At 37.8% G+C, this 20,213-nt stretch overlaps 1 protein-coding gene across 2 annotated transcripts in view; it reads right to left on the reverse strand.

The window, feature by feature from the left end:
• NFE2L2 (NFE2 like bZIP transcription factor 2) overlaps nt 1-20,213 on the reverse strand; it is a 137,790-nt gene that overhangs the window by 113,924 nt on the left and 3,653 nt on the right. Inside the window, exon 2 of one of the 2 annotated variants that reach the window (XM_070241281.1) lies at nt 15,574-15,657. The exons of the other annotated variant lie outside the window; for it this stretch is intronic. The gene's annotated coding sequence lies outside the window, so the exon portion shown is untranslated. The remainder of the gene's footprint in view (nt 1-15,573; nt 15,658-20,213) is intronic. 2 annotated transcript variants of the gene reach the window in all.

A 20,213-nucleotide genomic window follows, 5' to 3' on the forward strand; every position in this document is an offset into this window, starting at 1 on the left:
CCTAGATTAAGGAAAAACTGGCTGAGGAGACTTCGAAGGATCAGGAGAAAGGTTTGGAGTAAGCATAGATTTTTACTGCCCAACTTTTGAAAGGCTGGCCTTTGGTATTTAGGAAATATATAATGACAATTGAATTGACAGAACATTTAGCCTGGCTTCCATTTGCTTTGAAAGTGGGGTTCTCTGAGACCCTCAACAAATTTACTGCTTGCTCTCAGCATGAGAATGGTCAATGCTGGTTTAGGGTGGTATCTGAAAGATGCACTTGACTTCTGGTGACACTGCATTACAGTATTTCAGAGCCTGAGGAACTTTGGGTAGCATCTTGTCCACTCCACTAAACCAAGAATTTACAAATTATCTTCTTTTAAGTTTCAGGGTGCATTTCAGGGACATCACAAAAGTTTACCTGAATTTTACTTCTAAGTTGCAAAATCCACTAGATTAGACTAGACATTTCCTGCCTGTCATCTCTGGTCTCCAGCTCAGGACAAAGTACCTTATAATATTTATGGACTGCTGAGCTGCAGTCCCCTATTTTAAAGATGAAGAAAATGAAGTCTAGACAAGGAAAATGATGTTCCTAAGGTCATGAGCGAGGTAAAAGTCAGACAGTACTGGGACAGAATCTTCTGTGTGTTCTTTCCGCTCCACACTGCTGGTTTCTCACAACTGCTTTCTGTCTTTGAATACTTAATTCTGGAGGCTGGTACAGCTTCCCACAGTTCAACTGGGTACAATTATTGTTTCTTTTACTTTTGTATTTTTTATTCATTTCTTGTCCAGCAGTGATGAAAGCATCAAATGACAGTATTTTTCTTGTACTAAGCAAAGATAGTCTAGCATTAAAGAAAAAAAAAATACTAGGAAGGAAATCAACAACGTATTATCATCACATCACTCAGGGTGGAGGAATTATAAACTATTTTTATTTTCTTCCTTATCATTTTTTGTACATCCCAATTTTTCTACAATGAACATTAATTTTAAAAGTTAAAAAAATTTTTCTCATGAATTACTATAATCAGAAAAGAACATTATATATATATATATTTAAAATCTCCTTATCCCCCTATTTCTACTGTTTGAAAGGATCCTGCCTTCTATTCAAACGGAGTGGAGCAGGGGGCTCTTATCAAGCAGGGTGGCGGGCATGTTAATTATCCTACAGATATTTGGGACAGTCAAGGAGGACCCTCGTTTTGCCCTTCCATTTCTCATTTTTTCAGCTGAAAGGGCAGAGTGTTGTCTGACATGATTGCTGGGATTTCAGCTGAAGCCAGTTCAGTTCCCTTTTCATTTTCAGGCAAGTGTCTTGGCTCTCTCTAAATGTGCAGCCTTGCTTCAGTTTCACCAATCTATTGCTTTTCATATATATGTATATATATATATATATATATATATGTATATATATATATATATGTATGTATGTATGTAAATGTATATATATATATATACCCTCACTTACCCACATAATTCAAATGACAAGAAAGCATAAACTATTGATCCCAGGGCCAGACTTTTTGCTTCACTTAGCAGGTAAATGGTTATTAATTTAACTTCCTTAACATTGCACCTAAACCTTCTTCCATTAACACATAAAGAGAGGAAGTATAATCTTAGGGTTTTATACATGAGAAACAAAAATAAATTAAAAATAAGCCTCAGAAACTATTAATGATATGTATGTGTGTGTGTGTGTGTGTGAGAGAGAGATGTAGAGACAGAGAGGCAGAGAAAGAAGGAAGGAATGGGTCTTGCTCCTCTATGGGTCAGCCTGGGTATGTTTTAAGGTGTTTTTCTGCATCCACCACCACCAAAAAAATCTATGAGATCCCACAAAAGTTGAAATTTGAGTTGCTTCCAAAGAGAGGAAAATTTGAATTTTTCAATAACTATTTGATGCATTTGTTTGTTTCCCCTCTTCTCCTTTTCTGAACTCCAACCACCCTCACCATGCCAGTTCCCCTGTGCTGTTAATCAAAATAAAAACATCTGCTTTGCTACTTTTCAGCCTTGTCCAGATATTAACAACTACACGCCCAAGAAGCTGTGCCAATTTGCTCACTCACATTTTTCTATTTAATAGATAGGTAATATATATTGTAAAAATATACACATTTTCCCCAAGGGGCCTCATAAAAGAAAAATATTTCATTTAGAGTTTAAAAAAATGCAGCCATAAACATTTTTCCCCCAGGTTGGGTCTCATGCAAAATAGTGGATCACCACTGAGCCAGATTATTTCCTTGCTCATTTTTAAAATTCTTATTTTTTGCCCTTAAAACTGTTTTCTTCAGTATCTCCTTCTCCAAGGGCCATGTGTGAAGACCGGAACCTATTCAAAACACGATGGATTAGTAGATTATCCAGTTCAGTTAATGATTTCAATGACCTCTTAGGGAAAAATCCTTTCTGAAAGCCACCTCTTGGTAACTGTAATAAAGGGAGTTTCAGGAGGCCAAAGAAAGGTAGTGAAGGAGGCCTTCCCTTCTCATCTGTCCTACTTTTCTTGCTCCCTTTGGCCCTTTTCTGTCCATCTGCTCTTTCTTCCTCCTCATCCGTTCTCTTTCTTTCTTTCTTTCTTTCTTTTTGTTGAGGAATATTAGCCCTGAGCTAGCATCTGTGCCAACCTTCCTCCACTTAAATGTGGGTCACCACCACAGCATGGCTGACTAGAGGTATAGGTTTGCATCTGGAATCTGAACCTGGGCTGCCAAAGCAGAGTGTGCCGAACTTAACCACTGTGCCACAGGGCTGGCTCTCCCCCAACTTTTTCTTTTTTTTTTTTTTTACCACCTTTCTCCCTGTCTCTCTCCCTGCCTATTATTGAACTTAGTGATGTACCAGATGGATGGGCCTTTCAGTGGTCATTAAGATCCTACTATAGATATAGCCCTCAGGGTTATGCCATTAGACTTGTGAAAATAAACTCCTTCTTGTATTTACTACTGTTATTAATAATAACAATTATCATTACTACTACTAATAAAATTATTATAACTATACCAATACCTTATTTTTGTACCATGATAGTCATCTTATAAAAGAATGTTCCCATATCTATCTGGTTTGATTCTCAGTGCCACCAAGTGAAGAAAAGGAGCAGGTATTATTCCTATTTTTCAGATGAAGAAATAAGGCTCCAAGAGGTTGACCAGCCTACAACAGCACAGGTAGCAAATAATGAGTTTGGGACTAGAACCTAAGAGTTCCGGTAGCTGTATTCTCTTAGATGGAGTTGAGGCTGGATCGACGTACCTAATTTTTAGTTATGGCAAGTGGTATCCAATGAAAAAGGTTTGTGTTCATGGATAAGTATAAGTGTAGATAAAGGAAGGGGTGCCTGACCAGCAAGTCCTTACACACTTGCCAGCCATGGTTGGGACGGCTTTTGCCTAGTCTTACTTCCAGGGGCTGTTCCTAAAACACTCTTTGGTTGCCTCTGCACATCTGAATTTTGAGATATAAGCCTAAGATTTAACCAGGCACAAACATACATGGGGTTTGGAACTTACTACAAAACAGTAAAATAATTTTCTATTACAAATTTGTTACTTTTGGGTTCCTTTACATTTAAAATAGACTTTTAGGGTAAGAAGGGATTTGTGAGGCAATGTCAGTGAGATTGGGAGAGCACAGTATGTGAAGTACAATGAAGACAGCACAAGAGGTTAGGAAAAAATGTTAGAAGATAGCATTGGTACCTCCGGGCCTTGCTCAATCACCTTGATCTTGTTATTGAACCCAGAACATTTTTGCTGCAATTTCCTGCACGGCTGAAACCAGGAAAGCTTGCGAAAGAAGAGAACTTCGATTTTGCAGTTCCTGCAGGTGCCGTCACCCTCTGCATAACTTCAATCCTTCCTAGGCCTCTTTTGCAATCTTCTGCTCACTCCTAAGAGTTACATCTGGAACTCTCTGCCCACTCCATGCCCTAAGGGTATCCCAGGTGTCTTCTCTTTCATCTTGGTTTCATTGCCAGAAAACACTGCTCTGAGGCTTAGGAGTGCTACTGTATTAACTCTGATCATATGTCAGATGGCCATATTATGCTTTTGCTCTTATTTGTGACAAAATTGTGAGATAGCTTTGTGACATCTTTTCACTCTCTCTTTGTGCCAGCAACTTGATATGTGAAATCTTGAACTATTACCTTTAGGTGATAACTTCCAAGTCCAAACATCTCTATATGGTAAAACTGTAGGCATCTCAAAATCCACGTCTGAAAATGGAACTTATGGTTTTCTCCCAAACTTGCTCTTCCTTTTGTGCTCTGTCAATTCATTTCTCAGTAGATAAGGCTTGAAGTTTGCTCACCTTTATACACTAAGACCTAGTTTAGGTTTCCCTCATACCCTAAGATTTCTCCAATATCCTAAATCAGAGTGAATCCTGCTCTGACCTTTGTTCCCCGACAGCCCTTTGCTTCTATCTATAGGAGAGCAAACCACCTTTACTGGTGGTCACTTCTGATGATGTGTGCGTCTCTTCTCAAAGAGCCTGCAAGTCTCAACCTGTCTTTTCCCTGCCCTCTTATCTAGGCCCCGGCATAGCAGGTGGGGGCCTGGGAGTGGGGTGTCACAAACTATAGGAATTGAAATCTCTACTAACGCATGCTCCTCAACTTTAGCGAGGCTCTCATCTGCGTCCTTAGTTAGCTCTCTTTCTCGCTCTTCTCTGCAGCTATTCCAATTGTGAACACCTGGTTTCTCAGATACTCTTACCTTGCCACCTCCCTGGTTCACTCTCCTATTTCATTCTGAAAAATTGAGAACACTAAGGAAGAACTTCCTTGCGAGAAAGTACTCATTAGGCAAGAGATTTTTTTTTTTACCTGATTTTGCATCCTGACCCCACTATACGATAAGATACTCTCTCTCCATACTACAGCTTCTTCCTCTGTTAAACTGGGGTAATATTAGTGCCTATCCTAAATGGTTGCTGTAGGGATTAAATGAGATAACCTATGCAAATGACTTGGTAATGTGCCTGGCACAGAGTAGGTCCTCAATGAATATTAATAACTTTCTCACCACCCACAACTTTCTATCTCTGTTAGCCTGTCTTTTCTTCTTTTTTTCCTGCCCAGTAGAAAAGGTCACCCTCTTTCTGTCTGCTGCTAATTCCACCTCACCTGTGATTTATCCCCTCCTCCCTATCTAGCCTTAGCAAGCACCTCTCTCTTCAATTCCCCTGTATCTTAACCTTTCCTCTCTGCTTGGCTCTTTTCCCTCAGCATATGATGAGTTTCAAATCTCATAGTAAAATAACCGTCCTTTATCCCTTCCTGTGTTACTCCCAATACTTCACAGTCAAATTTCTCAAAAGGTTAGTCTACACGTACTGTCTCCAATTCTTCACAGCCACAATCCACTCCAATTCTCCTTGCTTCCAACATTCCCTTGATAATACTCTTGCCAATGTCCCTAATAACCTCTTGACTGCTAAATCCAGGGACACTTGAATGTTTTCATCTGGGGCTCTGATGTTTCTGGCCAATCCCTCCTTGACATTCTCTCCTCTCCCTCCACTCCAGTTTTTCCACTTTGTTTTGGGTTTCTTTGTACATCTCTGATCAGTTTATCTTAGTTTTCCCTTGGGTCACTCTTTTTTCCACTCCATGCTTAAATATTGATAATCCCTTACTCCTTGGTCCTAGCCCTCTCTTCTTTTCCAACAGCCCCTCAGCTACCTTACCCAGCTGGAAGGTTTCATTCAGCACTTTTCTCCTGATGATTGGGAAATCTTTGTTTCATACCCAGGGCTCCTATAAGTTTCTTTACCACAGGACTCCTCTAAGGCATTAGTGTACTAAGGAGTTTTGTAACTCTTTGGGAGAGGCAGTGACAGTGTCCAGGGCTTGCCACATTTATTTAATCATAGAACCTTGTTTTTTTCTTTTTTCCCTGGAGAATCTTGCAAGACTAGTGCTGTGGGAAACACACTTTGGACGATGACATTCCATTCCTTACTATTGCATCTGATTTAGCTGTGTCTCCTCAGGGTGCCCAAAAGCACCTGCAGGTACCTGTTTGTAGAGATCACTGAGGTCTGGCTAGTCAGATTTGCTAGAGGGTATTACAAAAGGTACTTTAGTAAGATTATTCTGGCAGGAATGTATGTAAAAGTCATTCAAAAGAGAGAGCCTGGAGAAAGTTAGATTGGCCAAGAGAGAGGAGATGTGGCCTGGCATAGGCTATGGTAGTGGGAACAGGGAGGAAAAGACAATTCCTTTTCTGGTGTAACTTGGTGGTGGTCGGAATGGAAGTGGAAGGACAGGAGACAAGTCAAGGAGAGCTTTCGGGTTTCTATCTGAGACTGGGAGAACAGTGGCAGCACCAGCAGATTTGAAGAAAGCAGTTATTGTAGATGCAGCCAATCCAAGCTCTTGGAAGTCACGACTCTAGAATATATTGAGAAGACTACAGAAATAATTACTATGCAAGTTATAGATTATACAGAACTTTGATTGTAAACTTAAAGAATGTATCAAGTGACCTGACATCACTGCCCTGCGAAGGCCTGTGGATGATAATAACTGGAAACTTGCATAAATTTCAGGCCAGCCTTGCCAAAAATGTTATGCATGACAAACCATAAGACAGTAATGAGAAGTTCATGATTTAACATGAGTGAGTAGTAATTCATTTTGTGATCCACTAATCCTGCTATTTGCAGCAAATCCTCTTTTTCCCTAGCCAAGAGAGAGATAATAGAGTAAAACATGCCTTTGACTGTACATATCTTCAAAATATTTGGTATTTCAACACATGATAATTCAGCACAATGAGACTTGATGGCATTACAAGTCCATACTTAACAGAACTACTTGAGAACATTATTTTAAGAAAACAAAACCAATATATTTAAAAACCTAGACAAAGTTTAAAGGTGGTGCAAGCGAGATCTAGCTTTGCTGGAAACTCAGGCATTAAGAATCCTGAATTGGACCTTATTAACTTTCTGCCTGACTTTGTGCTTTTCATCTAAGCTTCTTTATCATCATTTGTTGAACACCCCCAGGATGCTTACACCCACCCAGAACATGCCAAAGATGCAGTCCTAGAAGGTCATTTTCTAAAAAAATGGATAAATGAACAAAGACGATTGTTTTCTTTTTCTGGATAAAAATCTGAAAGAGGATAATGAGGATCATTCATGGAATTTGGGGTAGGAGATAATCTGTCCATTTTATACAAACATAACACTTTGTCCACTTCTGAACTCCATTCTGGCCTTAATACTGTTGCCAATTCAAGTTAAATATCAAAGACAGATTTGCTAATCTTCTCATCCTCCACCATATACAACTTTCCTATCACAGCAAGCAGGCATCATCCTCTCAAATAAGAAACATAGGAATACATTTGGAAGCATGATGATTCTTTCTGTGTGCTGAGATATTGTTAAACCACTTCCTTTCCTTTTACAACATTCTTCTAAATCTGCACTCCTCCCTTCATCCTACCTAAGAAGTACTAGACTCCTTGTTTCTTCTACTCTACCATTTGCTGAATGTTTTAGTATCATCTTGAATTCTTATTCTTTTTTTTGAGGACGATTAGCCATGAGCCAACATCTGCTGCCAATCCTCCTCTTTTTGCTGAGGAAGATTGGCCTTGAGCTAACAACCATGCCCATCTGCCTTTATTTTATATGTGGATGCCTGCCACAGCATGGCTTGATAAGCGGTGTGCAGGTCCGTGCCTGGGATCCAAACTGGCGAACCCCCGGCTGCTGAAGAGGAGCATGCAAACTTAACTGCTGCACCACTAGGCTGGCCCTGAATTCCTCTTTTACCCAGGGAATTATCAGGCTCACAAACCTTGGTCACCCATCTCAATTATGGCTTCCATGCATGGAAACACTGAATTTATGTGTGTACATGTGAGTGTGTGTGCGTGCAATAAGCTTTTTAGGTCTTTTTAAAAGGTTCAATTCTGCCCGCTTGGCCAAACTTATCTTATAGCTAAGAGAAAAAGTTTTATTTACACAGATTTGACTTTAGTATCATATTCAAATGTTAAAAACATGCTCCCATGACCTTCATCCAGGACATTAATACTTTAAACTTCAGACTGATCACTTTGGACCACCATTCACAGAATTATTCATCAACAATCACTGTCCTTTGGCTGCTGGCCTGGGTTATTCATATCTTGAGCACTTGCTCTGTAGGACCTTATAATTTAAGCCAATTTATCTCAAAGGGATATAAATAGGTGTTACAGGGAAAATCATTCCATGGGTGAACACACTGTATTATACAAGGTTACAAAGAATTTTCAGGACCTTTAATAAGCTAATGGGCAATGTGACTTTTCAAGGGGGCAAAATTATAGTGAGAAGTATTTCCCAAATTTATTACAGCAGAACCACAGAAATATGCCCTGTCCCCAGAAGAACTAGCATCCTACAGAATTTACATTGGTAAACCTGGAACTAGCTAAATTTCCAAAGTGGAAGATTCCTGCAATCTACATTCTTCTTTTCTCTTCTCCCCAAGGGAAAAATGCAGAATATTCCACAGGCCTCTAGAAAATGCCCAATAGGTATGTGGGGCTGAACCAACTCTCAGTAGAGCACCAGAACCAGAGATACAACCACCAAACTTAATTAGTTCTAGGGCGGAATGTAGGAATCCGGACTCTCAATGTAAACAGTTCTTCCTATTATGTTATACTTGGTTTTTTGGTGTGTGTGTGCATGTGTGTGTGTGCATGTGTATACTTTACAATTGTATTGAATCTTCAACTTAAAAAATATTTTATATTTAATTTCCTATTTATCATTTTGCCTAAACCAATAAGCAATTATTAGTCATAGACTGAGAAAGGGAATGTGAAATAGAATGTAAATCTTTATTGGTTTTTCTACAGTCATTTAAATATCTGTGAGCCTTTGAAGTGTGGCTGAAGCAGACTTACCTGTTTCTTTCCCCCCTTATGTGGACAGCCTGTTATTATATCATAAAATGAAGTTATTTGGTGTCATTTCTCTTCAAGAAACCATATTAATTTCTATCTGAGGCAGGAATTGGTAGTTTCCTGAAAGATTAATATATTACTTTATTGATTTGCTTTAGTATTTTTATGTCTGTCAAAACTGAACTAAACTGGGGTTCTCCTTTCTCTTCTTTCTAGCATTAAGTGTTACATTTAATCTATTGTTATTTTTAGGAAGTTTCATTTCTCTTCCAAGGTATATAATAGAATGGCAAATGACAACATGTACTTAGGAATACTGATATTTTTATAGGAATCTTAACTTCTTTTTTTTTTTCCCCAAAGCCCCAGTACATAGTTGTGTATCCTAGTTGTAAGTTCTTCTAGTTCTTCTATGTAGGATGCCGCCACAGCATGGCTTGATGAGGGGTGTGTAGGTCCAGGCCCAGAACCCAAACTGGCAAACCCCTGGCTGCTGAGGAGGAGCAAGTGAACTTTACCACTCAGCCACGGGGCCAGCTCCAGCACTCTTAACTTTGAACAGTACTTTAATATGCATTATTTCATTTGATCCTAACAATGTCTCAATGTAAATAGGGACTAAGATTTCCCAAAAAGCAAACAGGGATAAAAATCTCCACCCAAAAGGTAAACAAGGTAAACAATGGTAGGGAAGTGAAGAAAGAGAGCAAAAGTTTTTCCTAGGTCATACACTTTTTAAGTGGTACGATTAGAACTTCAATCCAGGTCTCCTGACTCACAGTTCTGAGTTATTATTACAACAGCAGGAGGTTTTTCTCCCTCTCTAGTATTGTGAGATGTATACCATCAGGCCCTCATGCTAAATATATTCAGCAATTAAAAATATACATCAGTCATTTCCACCCCTGGCCCAATGTTTGGCTTTCTACTCTATTTCATCAAGATCAACTGTTGTACCTAACTAAATTATTTTATAAGATTTGGGGATAAAACAACCACCATCCAGAAACCATCAAAAAAAGAAAAACAATTATCTTTACATAGTCGATTGTAATCACTTTTCCTTCCCTGTTTGGGAGTGTGTGTGAGATTTTCCTCTCTCTCCTGGTAATATGTATAGTTGAAGAATGCTTTTCTGTTTACCTTTATATCTATTTCAAATTGCATCTCATTTCTTATTTATCTTTCTCTCATCTTTCCTCATAAGATGAAGGCCATCCTTCATTTTAGGTAATTTAGCCTCAAGAGGTCTTGTCTACATATGAGGGACAATTCCCTGAAATACAATAGTAAGTGTGAAATTAGCTTTTTTAAATGAAAAAATAAGGAAAAGAGTTTTACTGAGTTGACAATAGTTTTGAAGTCATAAGATGAAGGAATATTTGCATATATTCATTTTAATTCCTATGGATGTCATTGGAGTGAGCTGCCCCTACACAGAAGTTGGACAGGAGGACAGATGACTGATCTTGGAGGAAGGTATTTTCTGCCTGACCTCTCCTAACCCCCTTCTAGGTGCCTGGTGGTGTTGTGGTATCTCTATTCCTGGCCTAACAAAACTTGTTCTTAGGAAAGGATCTGATTTTAATCATTTATTCTCTGGTGAGATATCACCTAGAATATTTGAAGCTTCTTTCACATCTTTGCATAAAATAAGATTTATTTCCTACACTACCCTTATTGCCCCCTATGTCACACACACACACAAATCATACAGAATAAACTTCTATTTATGGTTAAGGCCAAGCCAGTCTGTGGGAGTTCTTAAAAAATAAACATATGAAAAAGGAATTAGACCTACTGCTATGATCAACAGCACTATTTTTCCCTGGGAAAAAGTGTCTGCTAAAGTGAATCTAAAAAGAAAACCGCATACAATTTGGCTGTATAAACATAACAACTCAGAGACTGAAACAGAGGGGAGAATTTCTTCATCTTAAACTATTTAATTCTCTGTTAAAGAATAACAAATGTTTCATTTTAATTTTGGGGGGGATGTAGTGTAGGTACTTTATTTTTTAGTGTGGTACCAAAAAAAAAATCTCCTTTGAAGAGATACCAATGAATTATCTTGACAAGAAGACAATACCTGACAACAATATAATTCCACGTGTTCTGATAACATCAAGAGAGGACTCAAAAAGGAATTTGTACTTTGGAATTGTAGGATATTGAGTATACTCTTGAATTGAATGGAGATAATGATTAATAGTGACTATTAGACTCAGAATGAATGGTCATATGCATCAAACTCTTTCTAAAGAGAGTTAATTTATTATTCAACTGATTGTAAAGATGACTAAGTCTTTTACCAAGGAGTAAAATTATTATAAAGGCTATTTCTTTCAAGATAGCTATCATGAGAGTGAGAAGATGTCACTCATCTTTCTCTTTCCCTTATACTATACCTAAATATTCATTCTTTAGTTTGCATAGTTTACCAATTTTAGAGCTACTTTTGAGTATGTTATTAGTCTCTATTTTTGATGAGACGATATATACTTGCCAATAGAAGACATGCTTTATCATAATCTCATCAACATCATAGTTGAAAAAATATGATTCTCTGAGTGGACTGTGGAATTTATCTATTACTTCAATGGTTTACCCACATCAATTAGTATTAAGTTATTGAATCAAGTTATTTGCAATGATGACTTGCATTCTGAAAGGATAGTAGGAAACCCTAAAATACTTTTCAAAACTAGCAGTGCTACAAAATCAACACATATGTATGGATTTAGAGATGAATACAGAGAAAGGGATTGAAGCATAACTTTTAACTTGATAGGTATAAACCGAGGCCTAGGGATAGCTAGGGACTGCCAGTTTATAAAGTTTCTCATGTTTTTTTCAAGGCCTCTAGTTGTAGGTATGGAAGATTTTCTTCGTTTGTTGAGACTTCAAGTTTGTTGAAGGCAAAAATACACATGCTGTATTTTCTTTCTCTTCTACCGTGATTCTTTGGTTGGGGTGGTTAAGATTACAAATCAACAAAATAGCCAGGCTACAGCATTTGTGCCAACTCAGATTGAAGTCCACCAGGAATGGGACTAGAAACCAGGAAGTGAGCTTTGGCAGAGGGAACACATGGCCCCAGTTGGGAATGGTGTGGATAAACTGCTGCTGCTGTTCTCTTCAGCTCTGAATGTAGATAAGCTCAGCAGTTCCCTGGCTGGAGTGCTTGATAGGGGTACTCTGCTTTTATACACAGAAATTTACAGTGTTAAGGTATTTTGAAAGTTTTAAATGACTGCTAGTTACTATTTGGCTCCCTCTTTACCTCAGTAACTAAACCATCCCAGATGGATTGGGGTCCAATGATACTAAACTTAAAGACCACCCTTACAAATCCATTTTCATATAGCTTATCTCTAATATTTAAGAGTTATTTCTCTTCTTCTATCCTACATGTAGTAGCCAGCCTCCAAAAACGGTCCCCAGCGATCCCTGCCTCCTGGTATTCACATCCTTATGTCTCCCCTCCCAAGATGTACTATGGTTGGTCTGTATGACCAACAGAATAAGGCAGAAATGATGGTACGTTACTTCCAAGACTAGATATAAATGGCTACAGCTTCTGTCTCGGGGACTCTCTCGTTTGCTCTCTTCTTCCTCTTTCTCATTCTCTCCGTCTGATCACTTACTCTGTGGGAAACCAGCTGCCATGTCATGAGGAAACTCAGGCAGCCTATGGTGAGACCCTTGTGGTAAGGAACTGAGTCTAGTAACAATCTTGTGAGGGAAACTGGAAGCAGACTCTCCAGCTTCAGTTAAGACTTGAGATGACTGCAGCTCTGGCCAACAAACAGCTTGACTGCAACTTCTTAAGAGATGCTGAGAGAACCACCTACCTAAGCTGCTCCTGGGTTCTTGTCCCTCAGAAGTGGCATGAGATAATAAATGTTTATTGTTTTAAGCTGCTAAATTTTGGGGTGATTTGTTAGTCAGCAATGGATAATATACCACAACCGAATTGAAATGTGAAATACTGCCTTTATGTTAGGTTGAAGAAATGACCTCTCTTGCTGTTTCTGCAGTTGGCAGTTAATCGCTCATCATGCTTTTTCAAGGTGTTTTGCAAAGCTACCACAGACAGTAATTGACCTGATGATGTCTTGGTTCCCTGACTGAGTTCATTCAAATCACGGGGGATAAACTCATTACTCTAAGGAATCTATTTGCTCACGTTGGTTCACCATTGGACCTGACCTTGCAATTATCACAACTGCTGGGTGGTTAAGTAGCACAATGTGTTTTATGGCTGTTTTTATCATTTCTCACTTTCACAAACGTAGGGTAATATCAGTTTCAGTCAATACTGGAGAAATCATGGCATTAAAGTTAAGGACTAGTAGAAGGCTATTAGGACCACTGATCAATTTACATTTATGGAGTGACATTATTAGCAAATTTGATATTTAAGCATTGAGAAAGGTCATGCATGCTCAGATTTTTTTCTCCTTCTTTACACTTTACTATCCATTCCAGATCTTTTACAGTCTGCTCTGATCGTTTTTGAAGTAGTAATAAACGAGACAAAGTTAAAAATTTAAATATAATCATTAAACTTATTATTATGGAAAATTTGAAACATATACAAAAGTAGAGAGTAGATGAATGTCCAAGTAGCCATCACCCAGCTTTAACAAAGCCAATTTTGTTTGATTTATTTTCCAATCTTCTTGCTGCATCCCCTGCTTGCCACCTGCACTGGATTATTTGAATGCATATCCAAAACATCATATTCTTCCATAAAACAAGGTAATTGTAATAATTTCACTTCAAAGCTGGGAAGTAGGAGCTTACTTGTTGTCCTCACAGATTGGTTCTAAGGAAAATGTGATTTTGCTGAAATACGTTTTCATTTCAGGCAAGTTGCATAACTGGTCATCAACCTATATTTTATGATTTCTTATAAGGTAAAACTGAATTTTCACACATTTTGATGGCGATTTTATGTATTCACATCCTGACGTCTGAGTTTCTGCAATTTTTTTTCTGACATTTTAAGATCTGCTGGGGAGCCAGAAGATTCACAGATTTATTATAATAAACTCCTTCAGTGATGGAGTAGTCTTTAGAAAATTGTGGTTAGAACTTGGGATGGTGCTTCCTACGACTACAAATGTATTTGTAGCTAAGGTGCAAAAGAGCAGGTCAGTGGGTAGCCACTGAAGGCTGATTTTTCTGACCCGTAGTGCTTTATAAGTACCACTCAGACCTAGCATACAAAGTGGCTCATTCACTCAAATATCTTTCCTTCCCTTTTGCAGAACCCCTGGCTGCTATGGGGCCTATATCTCTTCATGATTATTATTGCATCTGGTGTCATGTTTTCCCAGCTGGTGCACCGCTCCCCTGTAGGAGGTTTCTTGATGTTCACCCTTCTACCAGCCTCCTGCCTGCTCTCCAAAGGTTCATCCTGCGACCCTGCTCTACATAGGTAACCTCTTCTAACCAGATCTGTGATTAAATGGATGTGCTTAAAAGCTGCTTATGGATCCTATGGCTAATCATAAAAACAAAGTGTTAGAACTGACTATAATTAAAATTTCAGGTATGTGCATTTCAACTCTGCCCACCCTCCCCCATACATGCAAATCAGAATAGTACTCTTGATCAGTAGCTTTGGCTTTTTTATTTAAGAAATAAGAAATTAATGTGCTCACAGTCCCTGATATTCAAATGCCTTCAAAACAGAAATGAAAAATTATCTAACACTTCAAACACACCATTGTTTTGCACACAAGCTTAAAACAAGCTGGACCAAGGATATATTCTGAGGACTATATTCAGAGGGTCAGAGAATGTCCTTAAAGAGCATATTTAAAAAAGGATTCCCTTTAGCAGAATTAGTTGGCCTCCTAATGACTGTTCTCACATTCCTGCCTTACAGTCTGGCTCTCAGTGATATTCTATGCAGGGCTGTATTTTGGGGTGTGTTTTCCACTTTGGCTTCTCCAAGGGGGACCTCCTGGTATTAGCCTTGGCCGTCTTTCCATGACTTTGTCTCTTGGCTCATAGATTGATTTTGTTGCTCATTTTATTGACCCTGAATGCTTTCTTTTCTCACCTCTCTCTAGCACTGCATTATATTGACTCAAGTTGAAAAAATAGAAAAGAAAAAAGATAGGATTAAAAGAAAGAAAAAAATAAGAAGAGGAGGCATGTTAAAAAAATAAAGAGGGGCCAGCCCTGTGGCCAAGTGGTTGGGGTTCCATGCACTCTGCTTGGGCAGCCCAGGTTCGCCAGTTCAGATCCCTGGTGTGGGCCTACTCCACTCATCAGCCATGCTGTGGAGGCATCCCACACACAAAGTGGGGGAAGCTTGGCCCAGGTGTTAGCTCAGGGCTAATATTCCTTAAGCAAAAAACAAAAACAAAACGAGGAAGACTGCCAATGGATGTTAGCTCAGGGTGAATTTTCCTTACCAAAAAAATAAAATAAAATAAGGAAAAAAAGAGAAGAAGCTACCATATATATTTGCTCGAAAATACAGTCATTTAATATATCAACATTTACAAAAGTAAATTTCAAAAACAGATATAGCTCCTTTAAATAGATTTAGGGGTGTGGTGGGAACATTGCAGGGGCGGTTAATAGGTCATTTTAAACATTTGATTCAAAGTAGCTTTCATACCTCTTCAGGCTCCAAGGAGATGTGATTGCTGGGAGTGGGAGGTAGTGCCATGGTTCAGTTAGACTAGACAGAAAGCTTCTTTGACTGTAATGGATAAGGATGGGATGATGATTAGAGGTGTATGTACCCTAACATACTCACAGTAGCTTTCTCACAGCATAACCTAAGCCAGTGGGGAGCAAAGTCAGCTTCCCTTTCAGAAAAGAAAATAATGGGAAATGGTGAGTAGAGATAGCAAGCTGAGAGCCACTTGGTAGAGTTAAGCAGGCAAATTACTTCCTCTGTAAGTTCTCCTGAGTATAGAGTAGGGAGTTGTGAAAGAGTCTATAGTCCTGAAGTAGCCAAAGGCAGATTTAATCAGAGCTGAGTATAGGCCCCTGGGGACCAATGACTTTTGCCACAACAGCCTCAAACCTGGCTCTCTTTGGGGCTCTGGAGGAGTCTTAGTGTACTCAAATACTTATTTCATCTCTTTACCCCCAAAGAATACTTTTGATCAATGGGAAAAAACAATTCCCATCATACCTGAATTAGGACAGAAAAGACCTGTCTTTGAGAATATCACTTGCTCCTGGGTGCTCGATCGCTGTTGGTCACAACACATAAACGGGCTAAGAAACCTGGAGGTGAACTAGGATTTGTGAATAAACAATTTCCAAATTATGATCTCCACAGCATTAAAAAAAAAAATCACCTTGGGAACAAGTGGCCCAAGACATCCTTTTTAACTATTTGCCACTGATCTAAATGCAATGATAAAAATAAGTTTGTAAGGCTAAAATGGGAGTGTGCCTGATTTTATAATGTAACTTCTATCATGTTATGTCACAAAAGTCACACTAAATTTAGCTACCCCATTTATAAGAACTGTGTTTCTGTTTATACATGAAATGGATTTGGAAATTTGATCTTAAAATATAGGAATCACTTTCAAAATGTGATTGTGTGAAATTAAAAAATATGTATTTCATATAGAATGTATCAAAATATGAAATTATGCCTTAAATATTTTTGACAACTTTATCAATAGTGGCATTGCACATTACCTGGTGGCAATAGCATTAATAGCATACTTTTAGCATCCAGTTATCTAGAGCTTACCCAGCAAATGTTTTAGCAGACATCTATAGAAATACTTTAGAGCAGCAGTTCTCAAGATGTGGTCTGGAAACTCTGTGGGGCCTCGAAACCCTTTCAGGGGGTCAGCATGGTCAAAACTATTTTCATAATAAGACTAAGATGTTATTTGTCTTTTCCACTCTCACTCTCTCATGAGCGTAAAGTGGAGTTTTCCAGTAGTTACACGGCATGTGATATCTCAACATATGGAATTCAGGAGGAGATGAAAATCCAGCTTTCTTCTATTACACCAGATAGAGATTAAAGAGATTTGCAAAAATGTAAAGGAATGCCATTCTTTTTTTTCCCTGGAACATATAGTTATTTTTTAAAAAATATTTTATTTATATTAATATGTATTGGTTTTTCATTATTTTAAAATAAATTGATAAATATTTTAAATATTTTTCAATTTTAATTTCTAATATGGTATAGGTAGGTAGATATAAATAAAAGCTCTTCAGGGTTCTCAGTTTTTAAGATTATAAAGAAGTCCTAGAGACCAAAAGTTTAAGTTTACTTAAAAACTTAAAACTTATGAAGTCTACTGCTTTACAGTGTCAACCGATGAACATCAAATCTTGATTTTATATGTTCCAAAGAAAATAATAATTTAAAAGTGACTTTTGACTTTGGTTTCCAAAATGGTTGCAAATTTATCAATTTACAATACATCTGAGAAGTAGGCATGCCATAAATTATTCCTACCCAAAATATGAAGAAATCAAGAAACAGAATTTTAGATTGCATAGTAAGATAGTAGCAGAGCAGTAAGAGAACATAAAGTACTTTCAACTCTACCCCAATGATTTGGCTACTTGAAGCCTGTTCCTCCTTACCCTATATAGTGTGATTGTGATATTCCTGAAATAGAATAGTATTGCAACAGAACATGGAGCCACCTGTAGCCACTTTCATATTAAACACCTCCACTTCCTGAGCTAACTCAGTGCCCTTTACGGCAGAGACAACTAACCACAGTTCAATAGATTCCTGTCATTCAAAAACAGTAACTTCTTTGGTAAGAGTTCTTTAGATTTTCATCATCTGCTGGGACAGCTTCTTTTTACAACTGCCAACAGGTTCTCAGGTACATCTGATAGACTGACTTTCACTTTAGAATGAATCCCAAAGTAGTGGTCTTTCCAGGCTTGTCATGCTAATCCCCTGCTCAAGAATTTATAATAGCTCCCACCAGATCAAGTCTTTACTCTTCTGCTAAGTTTCCAGTGGTCCCACGATTTGGTCTCACATTATCCATTCAAACTTATTTCCTTTCAACCTGGATTATCAGCCTCATTCCCACTTCTATAATAGCATTTATAATTTCCTATATTTTTGCTTTAATATCCCTGAGAAGCAGTCATTACTATCCCAATTTTATAGAAAAGGCACCAAGCCCAGAGATATTAATGTGTCAAGCTCAAGACAACACATCTGGTCAATGGTATAGCCAGTATTTGAACCCAAGTCTGTCTGGCAATGAGGCTAGTGCTCGTAGCCATTATACCAAATATATTACAGGTAAGTCAATTAAATTTAAATGGGCTAAATGATCCAAGATTCTATGCTCAGACTGCTTAAAAAAATACCTAAATGCTGTTCACAAGCGATATATCTAAAATATATGGATACAAAAAGATTGAAAGTTAAAGGACAGGAGCATACACACACACACACACACACACACACACACACACAAGCTGGTGTAGCTAAACTTTAAGACAAAAATCATTATTAGAAACAAAGAGGGATATCTGATAATTAAAAAAGGTTAGATTCATCAGGAAAATATACTAATTTTGACATAACTAATACATAGCTTTAAAGTATTTTGTTGTTGTGTTAGGGCCCTTAAGTCAACTTTGACTCCTAGCAACCCTGTGCACAGCAGAGCCAACCATGCCAGGTCTTTTTGTGCCATCCTCTCACCTTCAGGCACTGTATCAGACAATGCTCCACTGCTATTCATAGCGTTTCCACAGCCAATTTTTTCAGAAGTGGGTGGCCAGGTCCTTCTTCCAAGTCTGTCTAAGTTTGGAAGCTCTGCTGAAACCTGTCCACAATGTGTGAAACTGCTGGTATTTGAAGTGCCAGTGGCATAGCTTTCAGCATCACAGCAACATGCAGTTGCCACAGTATGACAACCTACAGATGGGTGATGTGGTTCCCTGACCACGGGGGTGAGAGCACTAACTCTTAACCACTAGACCTCTAGGGCTGGCTCACTTCAGAGTATAGAAAGCAAAAATTAGCAGTACAAGGAAAAATGACAAATCCATAATAACAGTGGGAGATTTTAACATACTTCAATAAATGACAAAATAAGTAGACAAAATGTATTTGAGGAACAATGTACCTCAAAACAAGAGAGAATATTCTTTTCAAATACAAATGGATACTATATGGAACTGAATAATAATGAAAATACTGTTCCCAAAACTTAAATGAAGTTAATTGCTTAGAGAGAAATTCATAGCCCCAGACACATATATCAGAAAACAAACACACACAAAAGAGGCTGAGAAATCAAAAAGCGAAGCATTCATTTCAAGAAATTAGAAAAAAGAAAGGTAGAAGAGAGGAAATGACAAGGAATATCATTTTGTTAATGAATTAATAAAAAAAGAAAATAATACAAAAAGAAAGCATACATATAATAGGATCAAGAAAGTCAAAAGTTGGTCTTCCAAAAAAGTAATAAAATTGATAAATGCCAGGAAGAATGATCAAAAAGAGAGAGCAAAATAACCAATGCTGGGAATGAAAATTGGGATATTACCAAAGACCCTACAGACATGAAAATGATAATAGAAGATACTATGAAAAACTTCATGTCAATAAATTTGAAAATGTAAATGAAGTAGACAATTTGCTAGAAAAACACTGTCAAAAACTGAAAAGGTAGAAATGGAAAATCTGAATAGCACTGAACTATTTAATCTGTAACTAAAAACCTTCTCATAAAGAAAACCCTAGGTTCAGATTGTTTCTTTGGTGAATTCTAACAAACATTTAAGGAAAAAATAACAATCTTACACAAATTCTTCCTGAGACTAGAAAACAAAGGAGTCTCACTAGCTTGTTTCATGAGGCCAGCAAAACCTGACATGCTCCTATTAGAAAAAGGAAAATAATAGATCAATCTTACTTACAAATATAGAATAAAATCTTAAAAAAAATTTAATACTCTGTATTCAGTAGTATATAAAAAGGCCAATACATCATGACCAGGTTGGGTTTATGCAGGCATTGCAAGGCTGAACAGTGGAAAACCAATCCAGGTAATTTACCATACCAACAGAATAAAAGAGAAAAATCATATGATCACCTAAACAGATGCAGAAAAAAATCTGATAAAACTCAATATCCATCCATGATAAAAACTCTCCACAAACTAGGATTAGAAGGGTAATTCCTTAATCTGCTAAAATGTTTGTTAAAAAAAACCCAACAAGACAATGGTGAAACCCCTCCAAATAATGGTGAAATGTTGAGAGATTTCCCTTTGAAATCAGAAA

The sequence above is a fragment of the Equus caballus genome, chromosome 18 (assembly GCF_041296265.1).
Source record: "Equus caballus isolate H_3958 breed thoroughbred chromosome 18, TB-T2T, whole genome shotgun sequence".
Lineage (NCBI taxonomy): Eukaryota > Metazoa > Chordata > Mammalia > Perissodactyla > Equidae > Equus > Equus caballus.